At 43.3% G+C, this 12,182-nt stretch overlaps 2 pseudogenes; one reads left to right on the forward strand and one right to left on the reverse strand.

Annotated features, from left to right (window-relative positions):
- The window catches only part of LOC139230222 (zinc-binding protein A33-like), an 853,736-nt pseudogene that overhangs the window by 177,098 nt on the left and 664,456 nt on the right, over positions 1 to 12,182 (forward strand).
- Positions 2,826 to 6,168, reverse strand: LOC139230590 (probable G-protein coupled receptor 139; annotated as a pseudogene).

Below are 12,182 nucleotides of genomic sequence, written 5' to 3' on the forward strand. Positions count from 1 at the left end.
AACGCTGCAGAACCCGCGGCCAAGTACTTTGTGCTTCAGAATCTCAGCACACCTACTGCACAACTGCTGCCATTTAATCCTGGACCCGAGAACCGATTCATTATATCTAACTATCGTGTCCCAGCATTACTGAACGTCAGAGCGCTGCCATCATCGGCCAGTGTCTAAACTCACCCATTGCCCGACGGATTTGAATAGCAGGGAAGCCCAGAATGTCATGTAATAGAAAATAACATACTCATCTTAAATCAGGGGCCATGACAGTATTGAATTGGTTCTTATTGAGAATACCCCATTTGTGGCTCCAAATGGCACTGCCGGGGTTTTCAATGTGAGCGCTCCCGACTTCTCTTGCTCATTTATTCAATATAAGTGAAGTGGAAACCAGACTGGCGAACTCGGAAAAGCAAAGCTCCGGGCACATGCTTCACTGAGTGTGAGCAATTCGACGGGAGATTCCTGTGTGTACATATCATTTCTATCGAAGTACATCTCTTATAGTTGGGGGATGGAATTGATTAATTTTAACTTTGGGCGATTGTGTAAAACGAACGAAACCGTATTCGCTCCCTTTGTGTACCGCGCCTGATTGCTCTTTCCATTCAAGTCAATGGAAGGGAAAATTGGGCGAGACGCATAATGGACGTGCAATTCCATCAGGCGTCTTTTGTACTATTTCCCAAAGTTAAATGTACCATTGTGCTTTTTTTAAAATTCGGCGAATCCGTTATTTGAGCCAGGGGTCGGTTATTCGTATTCTTCAAATTATCCCTGAACTTACTAAATTATATTAACCAATCAGAACCAAGCTGCGATGCTAATATTTTGCTCCGAAATAAAATTACAAGAATGTCTACAAATGCATCGAAATCCCCACTAAACCGTTTAATTGAAAGGTTCAGAATAAATTGTGCTGCCTGTCCGGTTATTACATTAGGAATATGTCGGAAACTTTTAGTTTTCTCATTGTTATTTATTTGCTGGTGGTAATTAATGTCTGCACATCAACCACATCAAAACAAACAAATAATATTATTACACCGACAGCAGGGGTAGTGAGGCAGTCAATACTACTGAAGATATATATTAACTGAATATAAGTGGCTTATTCGGAACTCCAACTTTTGCAAGAACAGGACAGTATATGCTTTCTATCTGTTATTACTGGCTGTCCTATTTTCAGAGCGAAGCAACACTGTGTTTCAATTTCAGGGACACGAGATATTCTGCTTTCAAGATGAGGTCCTGTTAAGATCTGAGAAAAAGCTCAAGCTCAGTACCAGTTAAAGTCATTTGAACAAACAGATTAAGACGAGCCATATTTGCTCCTACTAATTATGGAGCAGGACATTTCACGTTCAAAAATTAAACTTAAGAATATCATTATGATCAAATTTTTAAATAAAATATTTTAAAATCTGCATTCCTAAAGGAAGCTGAGTTCGTTCCATTATAGGTTCACAGATTGCATTAGAAATAACTGCACATTAGCCGCAGATAAGCACAACCTCTATTTAAGGTGCATCATACTTTGTCTTTGTTAATTTATATTTTTTATTATATCAAAATAAGGAGGCTCCGTGGTGCACGTTAGATCGAAGAGCGTTGACAGATACACACAGAAAGTTGTATAAAGCTGAGCTGCCCCGCTGTTATGCTGAGACGTTGAATTTCAGATCAACAGGCTGTGGGCGGAGGGGAAGGAGACAGGCTCTGGCCTGATATATACCGGGTGCGGGGAAAATAAATGTGGATAACCATCTCAGGAAACGTTCGGAAGGGCTATGGGAGTTCATGGTCGTCAAATTTTAAGGAGTTGGAGGGCAAACAATAGACTTCACGCCGACTGTGTAGCCGTAATTTGAAGCGGGACTCTGTAACACCCCTCCGGTCAATGGGAAGTAGCCCTGCCTGAAGCCAAGTTATTTTAGAAATATGGCACAGTCCCCTATTGCTGTCACCTTTTTGGACATTTCATCATTTGGTCAAAGATGAATTTTGGTGTGGATCATATTAAAATGATGATGTACATTCAAATTGTTCCCAAAGTGTTTACGATTCTCACAGTAGCTGTTGCTGGGATTGGGAGAGGGTGTTGGGCTGATCCCGGGAAGAGCTAGCAGTTTTGAATCTGAAAGTTAGATTGTCCACTTTGTACAACTTGAATGCCATTTTCATAAACATTACAAAATTCCTTTCCAAACTTGTTCCCGAAATCTACACCCTCAGATGGAACTGAGGTCGCTGATACCAGTCAGGGCAGCAATTTCAGGCATTACAATCTGTCTCAGCTCCCTTCGATTATTTTGAGAAATGTTCTCTGCTTCCCTCTCCGAATTGATATTATCGACCATTCCTAAAATGTGTATGTTGGGAACGTTTGATGGGATTTGTTTGCTGTGGTTCAGTAACAAAACGAGATTGTTTTGTGTTATAATTTGCATGATTTGAAACAGGAAGGGAAAATATGACTCTGGTTTGACATAGAATCACATAGAACACTCAGCACAGGAATAGGCTATTAGCTCCAACCTGTCCACGCTGGCATTAATGCGCCATTCACGCCTCCTCTCATCCTTCCTCATCTAAGTCTATCAGAAGAATCTGCCGTGCGGATCTGAAAATATCTTATTTGTTTGTTCCTATGTGGCATCACTTGTCTTAAACTATCGGCAAAAGTTAATAATATCCCAAACATATTTTATCACCTAGAATATGATATCTAATTTTGGGAACAGATGGCAGCTTCCATTTCCTTTAGAGATTCCTATTTGTAGATGTTAGTTGAACAATTACTGCCCGTTTCCAATGGATGTAGTTCCACTTTAGTTTGTGGATCGTTTAACGTTTTTCATTAAATTAGTAATGAAAGCCAGTGGATGCCTGATCACGTTCTTCAATTCCTCTCTGAACTTGCTCTGGGACACTGCATAAATAAACGTGTTTGTGCAAGAACTCAAACACCTCAGCATATACCCGAATTGTTCCGCAATGGTGAAGGAATCTTTAGAATTTGCTTTCATAAATTGAGTATCTGTAAATTGCACACATATAAACACTATAAAACTTACCATCCATAATAGTATAAAATTGTAAGATAACGTGAACAATAAAATTATGGATTTCCTTCGGTTCTCCATCTCTGGATCAGTGTGATTCTGAACATTGTTGTTTGCTTGGAGACCCCTCCTCACTCTATTGGCCAGTACAATGTGCCTGCTGGTCAGGGCATTGAGCAGCAGGATCAAAAGAAACGGGGCAAATGGGGTTAAAATTGTTTCAAACCACAAATACGCTAGCCATAAGGGTGAGGTGTAGAAGCTTGATTTTACATGGCAGGACCATGGCACATTGTCAATTATTTTCCGAGGTTCAAATACAAAGTAGATTGGAGCATTTTCTAAAACACTGAAGAAACACACCACTGCTATGACCACAGCTGCAGTTTTTTCAGTACAATATTTTGTTCGCAACGTTTGGTTACAAATAGCGATAAATCGATCAAAGGTGAAAGCCACCGTTAGCCAGACAGAGCAGTCAATGAAAGAATAACACAGGGTGAGATTGAGACTTCAAATCGGAGTATAGTTTAGGAATGAATTTGGGAAATAAGCATCGTTAATCTCATACAGAATCACTTCATTAATCAGGACCATTAGATCAGCCGCTGCCATGGCCATTAGGTAACGGGTGATGCATTTGGAGAGACCGCACTTTCCACGGGAGAGAATGACGATTGTCACCAAATTAGCTGCAAAAAAGTGAACATTAAATTACTAGCTCTCGTTACTCTGAGATGATGATCAGTCGATAATTATTTGAATAAAATTCATGGACGTTTTTTTATCACTCAAATCTCTCTCTATTTTTCCCAATTTGGCGGAGAAGCCTAATAATTCAGAAAACTTGCATTTCTTTATGGATACACATCGCTAACCTATTTTTAGTTATTTCAGAAGAAAAGAATGCTGCAGTGACTGACATGGTTGGATTTTTAACTTTCCAGCGGACCAAAAATGGGGTTTTCCGACTGGTGGCCGCAAGTGAATCCGCCTGTTTTTCATTTCCTCGTGTGCCCTCATTGCAAATATCCCCAATTATGATGCATTGTAGGACTCAGCGTGATAACAGTATTCTGCTTGCCATATCCTATCGTTTAATCTTCTGGAGGCAGGTGAAAATTTCAACATGGTGTCCTTGCCATGCTTATCTTCAGCAAATGACCAATCAAGGTAGATTGCTCAGTGATACATTGTTTCATGTGGACAATATAATGACAAACAATGCTGTTTGCATTGTGCCACAACTATGTACGGCCAGAATTGTTTACTTCAAAGTAGACGCATAATGACGGTGTTGCGTGAGGCCTGAGCATGGGCAGAGGGAGCTTTGGAGATATATCCGTTATTATTGGAAATGTGGACGCTGGTTTACTTCAGATGCAAACATTTAAAGCGCATTTCAAATTTAGTTGAATAATAACGTGCAATGGTTATGTACATCAAGCGGGGAGAGGGGCTCTGGAAGGAATGACTGTGCTTTTCTCACATGACCAGGATTGTCTTGGGTGGTAATGCCCGTTGCCTGCCCACTCGATGTCAAGTTACTTAGACCAATAGAGCTGACTGTCGGGAGGGGCGGATAACATTCCGCCCAAGAATGTCTACCCCCAGATAGCTGTTGCTGCATGAGTAACCCTTCTTAAATATTCTCTCAACAATTATCCTGAATATATTTTAGGTTGTGTATTGAAATCCAAGTGCAATTGTTGTCAGAAGCAAAACACTCTGGATGTAGAAAATCTGAAATAATTGCAGAATATGCTTGAAATACTCAGCAGGTCAGGCAGGTTCTGGGGAGAGAGAAACAGAATTAATGTTTCAGGTCGACGACGCTTCCAGAGAATAATTATTGTTCCCCATTTAATTATATAAAACGGTTCTTTGGCGTCCAGCCTGAGATGAATATTGTAAAAAGGAATGGCTTTTGTTTCAATCCAAATCTCTGCCAAGACTGGAAACGTAAGCTTTGGACACTGCAGCTTGTACAAACATAGTATTGGAAATCCCTGTGGCGGTCCGGACATCCTAGTTAATGATCATATCCCAGTTTATCTCCCGTCAATCTGTGCTTGATGTGTGACACGTTCTTCACTTTGCCCTCGTTTTCGTAAATAATTAACGTTTAAATAAACTCCCAACAGAGGATAAAAGTGTGTTATTGATTTGAACTATTTAACTCTTGTTTCATCGAACGGGCCGATAGGACCAGTAACGAAATTAATTTTCAATCGCAAAATACGGCAGATGCTGGAATCTGAAATAAAAGCAGAATATTCTGGGAATACTCAACAGGTCAGGCAGCATCTGTGGGCAGATAAACAGAGTGAACGTTTCAGGTCTTTGTCACAACTGGAGAAATTGGAGATGTAACAGATTTTAAACAAGTGTAGGGGCCGGGAAAGAATAAAAGGAAAGGTTTGTGATAGTGTGCAAGGCAAGGGAGTATAAATGACAAAAGGTATGCTGGTACAAAGCAAAAGGAAATGCTAATGGAACAAGTAATGAAACAAAAGATGAGTCTAGAAGAGGTATAAATGGCAATGGCAAACACATTAACAGCTCCCTTGTGAAAAAGTAGGGGAAGAGGCTGTAGTCTGAAGTTGTTGAGCTCGATGTTGTGAGTGCGGGAGAATCTCTTCTATTTCTCCTGGATTCACAATATATAACAATACATTCCTTTTCATTTTCTTGAACAATCTCAGGGAATCCATTTAATAATTGCTGTTTTGGCCACCCCATCCGATACAAATAATTGACCTAGCAACAGAACTACAAGAATGTCTATCACAGCCAAGGCATCTCCACTAAATAGCTGAATTTAAATAGTCAGAGCAAATGGAGCTTCCTCTCAGGTTGTTACATTAACAATATGACAGAACCTTGGAGCCATTTGAGTTGTTTCTTTGATGCCGGTAATTATAGTCTGCAAATAAAACACATCAAATACAAACAGATCATATCATTACACCGCCAGCAGGAGCAGTGACACAGGGAAGCACAGTAAAGGTGAGCATTAACTGAGTATAAGCGGCTTACCAGGAAGACCAACTATTGCAAGAATCGGATAGTAAATGTTTTCTATTTGATTGATTACCGGCTGTCCCATATTCGGAGAGAAGCGATATTGCCAGTTAGTGCTGTGGACAGGCAGAAATTCTGCTTTCAAAATAAGCTCGTATTTATACCTAAGGGAAACCTGGTGACACATGAGCATTGCACAATAATTGGGATTGTTTACAGTCACTTGAACAAACAGATTAAAAGGAGTCTTATTCACTCATACTGATCATGGATATTTTGCAATGGTATTGTCCATTGAAAGATTAAGGATTCGAGAAAATTACTTTCATCATACGTTCAAAACAAAATATTGCGACATCTCCATTCCTACAGTCATGGTACACGACTCCTGAAGCTGGGGATATTTATTTATAGATTCATGCGAGGTATTTGATGGAACTATTGGGCTCAATTATGATGGAATAGCTTTATTTACATCTTAGTTACATCAATAATTTTCTCTATCTTTAATCTATATTATATCATCATAGGTACTCCCTCGGAATCGAGGATGACTTGCTTCCGCACTAAAAATGAGTTCTCAGGTGCCTCAAGAGTCCAATGTGGGACCTACAGTCTCTGTCACAGGTGGGGCAGATGGTGGTTAAAGGAACGAGTGGTCCGGTGCCTGTGATGCTGTGCACTCCTTCCGCTGTTGATGCTTGGCTTCAGCTTACTCTCGGCGAAGAGACTCGTCCTGTTCAGCGCCTTCTTGGGTGCTTTTCCACCATTTTGGGAGATGTTGGGCCAGGGATTCCCAGGTGTCGGTGGGAATGTTACATTTTTTCAGAGAGGCTTTGAGGGTGTCCTTGAAACATTTCCGCTGCACACCTGGCACTCGCTTGCGGTGTTGGAGCTCCGAGTAGAGCACTTGTTTTGGGAGTCTCTTGTCAGGCATGGGGACTATCTGGCCTGTCCAATGAGCTAATCAAATGTAGTCAGTGTTTCGATGCTGGGGATGTTGGCCTGAGTGAGAACACTGACGTTGGTGTGCCTATCCTGCAGGATTTGCAGGATCTTGCAGAGGCAGCATTTGTGGTACTTCTCCAGTGTTTTGAGATGCCTGCTCTACATAGTCCATGTGTCTGAGCCATATAGGAGGGTGGGTATCACCACTGCTCTGTAGACGATGAGCTTGGTGCCGGGTTTGAGGTCCTGGTCTTCAAACATTCTCTTCCTAAGGTGACAAAGACTCAACAGGCACACAGAAGGCAGTGTTGGACCTCATTGTCGATGTCTGCCCTTGTTGACAGTATGGCCCCAAGGTATGGAAAATGGTCTACGTTGTCCAAGGCCTCATTGTGGATTTTCAAAACCGGGTGGCAGTGCTGTGTGGTGGGGGCAGCTTGGTAAATGACCTTTCTCTTACGGATGTTTCATGTCAGGCCCAATGCTTTCGTACACCTCAGTGAAGTTGTTGACACTGGCTTGGAGTTCGGCCTCCGAGTGTGCGCAGACGCAAGCGTCATAGAAAACATGGAAAACATAGAAAATAGGTGCAGGAGCAGGCCATTCAGTCCTTCTAGCCTGCACCACCATTCAATGAGTTCATGGCTGAACATGAAACTTCAGTACACCCTTCCTGCTTTCTCGCCATACCCCTTGATCCCCCGAGTAGTAAGGACTTCATCTAACTCCATTTTGAATATATTTAGTGAATTGGCCTCAACTACTTTCTGTGGTAGAGAATTCCACAGGTTCACCACTCTCTGGGTGAAGAAGTTTCTCCTCATCTCGGTCCCCAATGGCTTACCCCTTATCCTTAGACTGTGACCCCTGGTTCTGAACTTCCCCAACATTGGGAACATTCTTCCTGCATCTAATCTGTCTAAACCCATCAGAATTTTAAACGTTTCTATGAGGTCCCCTCTCATTCTTCTAACTCCAGTGAATACAAGCCCAGTTGATCCAGTCTTTCCTGATAGGTCAGTCCCACCATCCCGGGAATCAGTCTGGTGAATCTTCGCTGCACTCCCTCAATAGCAAGAATGTCCTTCCTCAAGTTAGGAGACCAAAACTGTACACAATACTCCAGGTGTGGCCTCACCAAGGCCCTGTACAATGGTAGGAACACCTCCCTGCCTCTGTACTCAAATCCCCTCGCTATGAAGGCCAACATGCCATTTGCTTTCTTAACCGCCTGCTGTACCTGCATGCCAACCTTCAATGACTGATGTACCATGGCACCCAGGTCTCGTTGCACCTTCCCTTTTCCTAATCTGTCACCATTCAGATAATAGTCTGTCTCTCTGTTTTTACCACCAAAGTGGATAACCTCACATTTATCCACATTATATTTCATCTGCCATGCATTTGCCCACTCACCTAACCTATCCAAGTCACTCTGCAGTCTCATAGCATCCTCCTCGCAGCTCACACTGCCACCCAACTTAGTGTCATCCGCAAATTTGGAGATACTACATTTAATCCCCTGGTCGAAATCATTAATGTACAATGGAAACAGCTGGGGCCCCAGCACAGAACCTTGCAGTACCTCACTAGTCACTGCCTGCCATTCTGAAAAGTACCCATTTACTCCTACTCTTTGCTTCCTGTCTGACAACCAGTTCTCAATCCACGTCAGCACACTACCCCCAATCTCATGTGCTTTAACTTTGCACATTAATCTCTTGTGTGGGATCTTGTCGAAAGCCTTCTGAAAGTCCAAATATACCACATCAACTGGTTCTCCTTTGTCCACATTACCGGAAACATCCTCAAAAAATTCCAGAAGATTTGTCAAGCATGATTTCCCTTTCACAAATCCATGCTAACTTGGAACTATCATGTCACCATTTTCCAAATGCGCTGCTATGACATCCTTAATAATTGATTCCATCATTTTACCCACTACTGAGGTCAGGCTGACCGGTCTATAATTCCCTGTTTTCTCTCTCCCTCCTTTTTTAAAAAGTGGGGTTACATTGGCTACCCTCCACTCGATAGGAACTGATCCAGAGTCAATGGAATGTTGGAAAATGACTGTCAATACATCCGCTATTTCCAAGGCCACCTCCTTAAGTACTCTGGGATGCAGTCCATCAGGCCCTGGAGATTTATCGGCCTTCAATCCCATCAATTTCCCCAACACAATTTCCTGACTAATAAAGATTTCCCTCAGTTCCTCCTCCTTACTAGACCCTCTGACCCCTTTTATATCGGGAAGATTGTTTGTGTCCTCCTTAGTGAATACTGAACCAAAGTACTTGTTCAATTGGTCTGCCATTTCTTTGTTCCCCGTTATGACTTCCCCTGATTCTGACTGCAGGGGACCTACGTTTGTCTTTAATAAACTTTTTCTCTTTACATACCTATAGAAACTTTTGAAATCCGCCTTAATGTTCCCTGCAAGTTTCTTCTCGTACTCCATTTTCCCTGCCCTAATCAAACCCTTTGTCCTCCTCTGCTGAGTTCTAAATTTCTCCCAGTCCCCAGGTTCGCTGCTATTTCTGGCCAATTTGTATGCCACTTCCTTGGCTTTAATACTATCCCTGATTTCCCTTGATAGCCACGGTTGAGCCACCTTCCCTTTTTTATTTTTACGCCAGACAGGAATGTACAATTGTTGTAATTTATCCATGCGGTCTCTAAATGTCTGCCATTGCCCATCCACAGTCAATCCCTTAAGTATCATTCGCCAATCTATCCTAGCCAATTCATGCCTCATACCTTCAAAGTTACCCTTCTTTAAGTTCTGGACCATGGTCTCTGAATTTACTGTTTCATTCTCCATCCTAATGCAGAATTCCACCATATTATGGTCACTCTTCCCCAAGGGGCCCCGCACAATGAGATTGCTAATTAATCCTCTCTCATTACACAACACCCAGTCTAAGATGGCCTCCCCCTAGTTGGTTCCTCGACATATTGGTGTAGAAAACCATCCCTTATGCACTCCAGGAAATCCTCCTCCACCGTATTGCTTCCAGTTTGGCTAGCCCAATCTATGTGCATATTAAAGTCACCCATTATAACTGCTGCACCTTTATTGCATGCACCCCTAATTTCCTGTTTGATGCCCTCCCCAGCATCACTACGACTGTTTGGAGGTCTGTACACAACTCCGACTAACGATTTTTGCCCTTTGGTGTTCTGCAGCTCTACCCATATAGATTCCACATCATCCAAGCTAATGTCTTTCCTAACTATTGCATTGATCTCCTCTTTAACCAGCAATGCTACCACACCTCCTTTTCCTTTTATTCTATCCTTCCTGAATGTTGAATACACCTGGATGTTGAGTTCCCAGCCCTGATCATCCTGGAGCCACGTCTCCGTAATCCCAATCACATCATATTTGTTAACATCTATTTGCACAGTTAATTCATCCACCTTATTGCGGATACTCCTTGCATTAAGACACAAAGCCTTCAGGCTTGTTTTTTTAACACCCTTTGTCCTTTTAGAATTTTGCTGTATAGTGGCCCTTTTTGTACTTTGCCTTGGGTTTCTCTGCCCTCCACTTTTCCTCATCTCCTTTCTGTCTTTTGCTTTTGCCTCCTTTTTGTCTCCCTCTGTCTCCCTGCATTGGTTCCCATCCCCCTGCCATATTAGTTTAACTCCTCCCCAACAGCACTAGCAAACACTCCCCCGAGGACATTGGTTCCGGTCCTGCCCAGGTGTAGACCATCCGGTTTGTACTGGTCCCACCTCCCCCAGAACCGGTTCCAATGCCCCAGGAATTTGAATCCCTCCCTGCTGCACCACTGCTCAAGCCACATATTCATCTGCGCTATCCTGCGATTCCTACTCTGACTAGCACGTGGCACTGGTAGCAATCCCGAGATTACTACTTTTGTGGTCCTACTTTTTAATTTAGCTCCTAACTCCTTAAATTCGTTTCGTAGGACCTCATCCCTTTTTTTACCTATGTCGTTGGTACCAATGTACACCACGACAACTGACTGTTCTCCCTCCCATTTCAGAATGTCCTGCACCCGCTCAGAGACATCCTTGACCCTTGCACCAGGGAGGCAACACACTATCCTGGAGTCTCGGTTGCGGCCGCAGAAACGTCATCTCCAAACTGTAATTCGATGATGGACGATGGGATGACTTTGGATGTGGCCTGGAGGCAGTGGAGGCTGTACAGATTCCTGTTTGCCCTGTAATTTAGCCCCACTCCAGCGGGGAGCTTGCTGAGGGTGAGATGGAGCATTGCAGCAAGGAAGATCGAGAAAAGCATTGGTGTGATGACACAACCCTGCTTAACCCCGGTCCGAATGTGAATGGGTCTGTGATGGATTTATTGGTCTGGAGCATCGTGGAGCAGGTGGAGGATGGTGACAAACCTTTGAGAACAGCTGAATCCGAGAAGGGCACTCCATAATACCTCACGGTTGAGTATCAAAGGCTTCTGTGAGGTCAAAGAAGGCAATGTGCAAGGGTTGGAGCTGTTCCCTGCATTTCTCTTGTATCTGCCGTGTGGTGAAGATCATGTCCATTGTGCCCCTTAGTGGGCGGAATCCGCATTGCGACTCTGGGAAGAGCTCTTCAGCTGCAGGAAGAAGACGATTCAAGAGGATTCATGTGATGACTATCCCAGTGGTCGACAACAGGGAGATTCTGCTGTCGTTACCGCAGTCGGACTTCTCAGCTTTCTTGAAGATGGACATGATTACAGCGTCTCTGAAATCTCCTAGCATGATCTCCTCCTCCCAGATAAGAGAGATGAGGTCACGGATTCACGCCACTGGTGCTTTTCCACCATGTTCTACTGCTTCAGTGGGGATTCCGTCTGCTACTGATGACTTGATGTTCTCCAGTTGTCGGATGGCCTTTTCAACTTTGTGGTTGTGCTGAGATGGTGGCAGGTGGAATGCTGTGGGATAGAATCGAGGACAATCACATCGAAGACAGATTCTCGGTTGAGGAGATCCTTGAAGTGCTCCTTCAATCAGGCACTGACTGACTCTCAGTCCTTCATCACCACCGCTCCATTCTTGGCTAGTAGTGGGGTCGGGCCTTGGCTGTTTGGGCCATAGGTCGTATTGACTGCGCTGAAGAATCCTCGCATGTCATGGCTTTCGGCTAGCTGCTGGATTTCTTGAGCTTTCTCCA

Source organism: Pristiophorus japonicus, chromosome 19 (genome assembly GCF_044704955.1).
Source record: "Pristiophorus japonicus isolate sPriJap1 chromosome 19, sPriJap1.hap1, whole genome shotgun sequence".
In the NCBI taxonomy this organism is placed as follows: Eukaryota; Metazoa; Chordata; class Chondrichthyes; family Pristiophoridae; genus Pristiophorus; species Pristiophorus japonicus.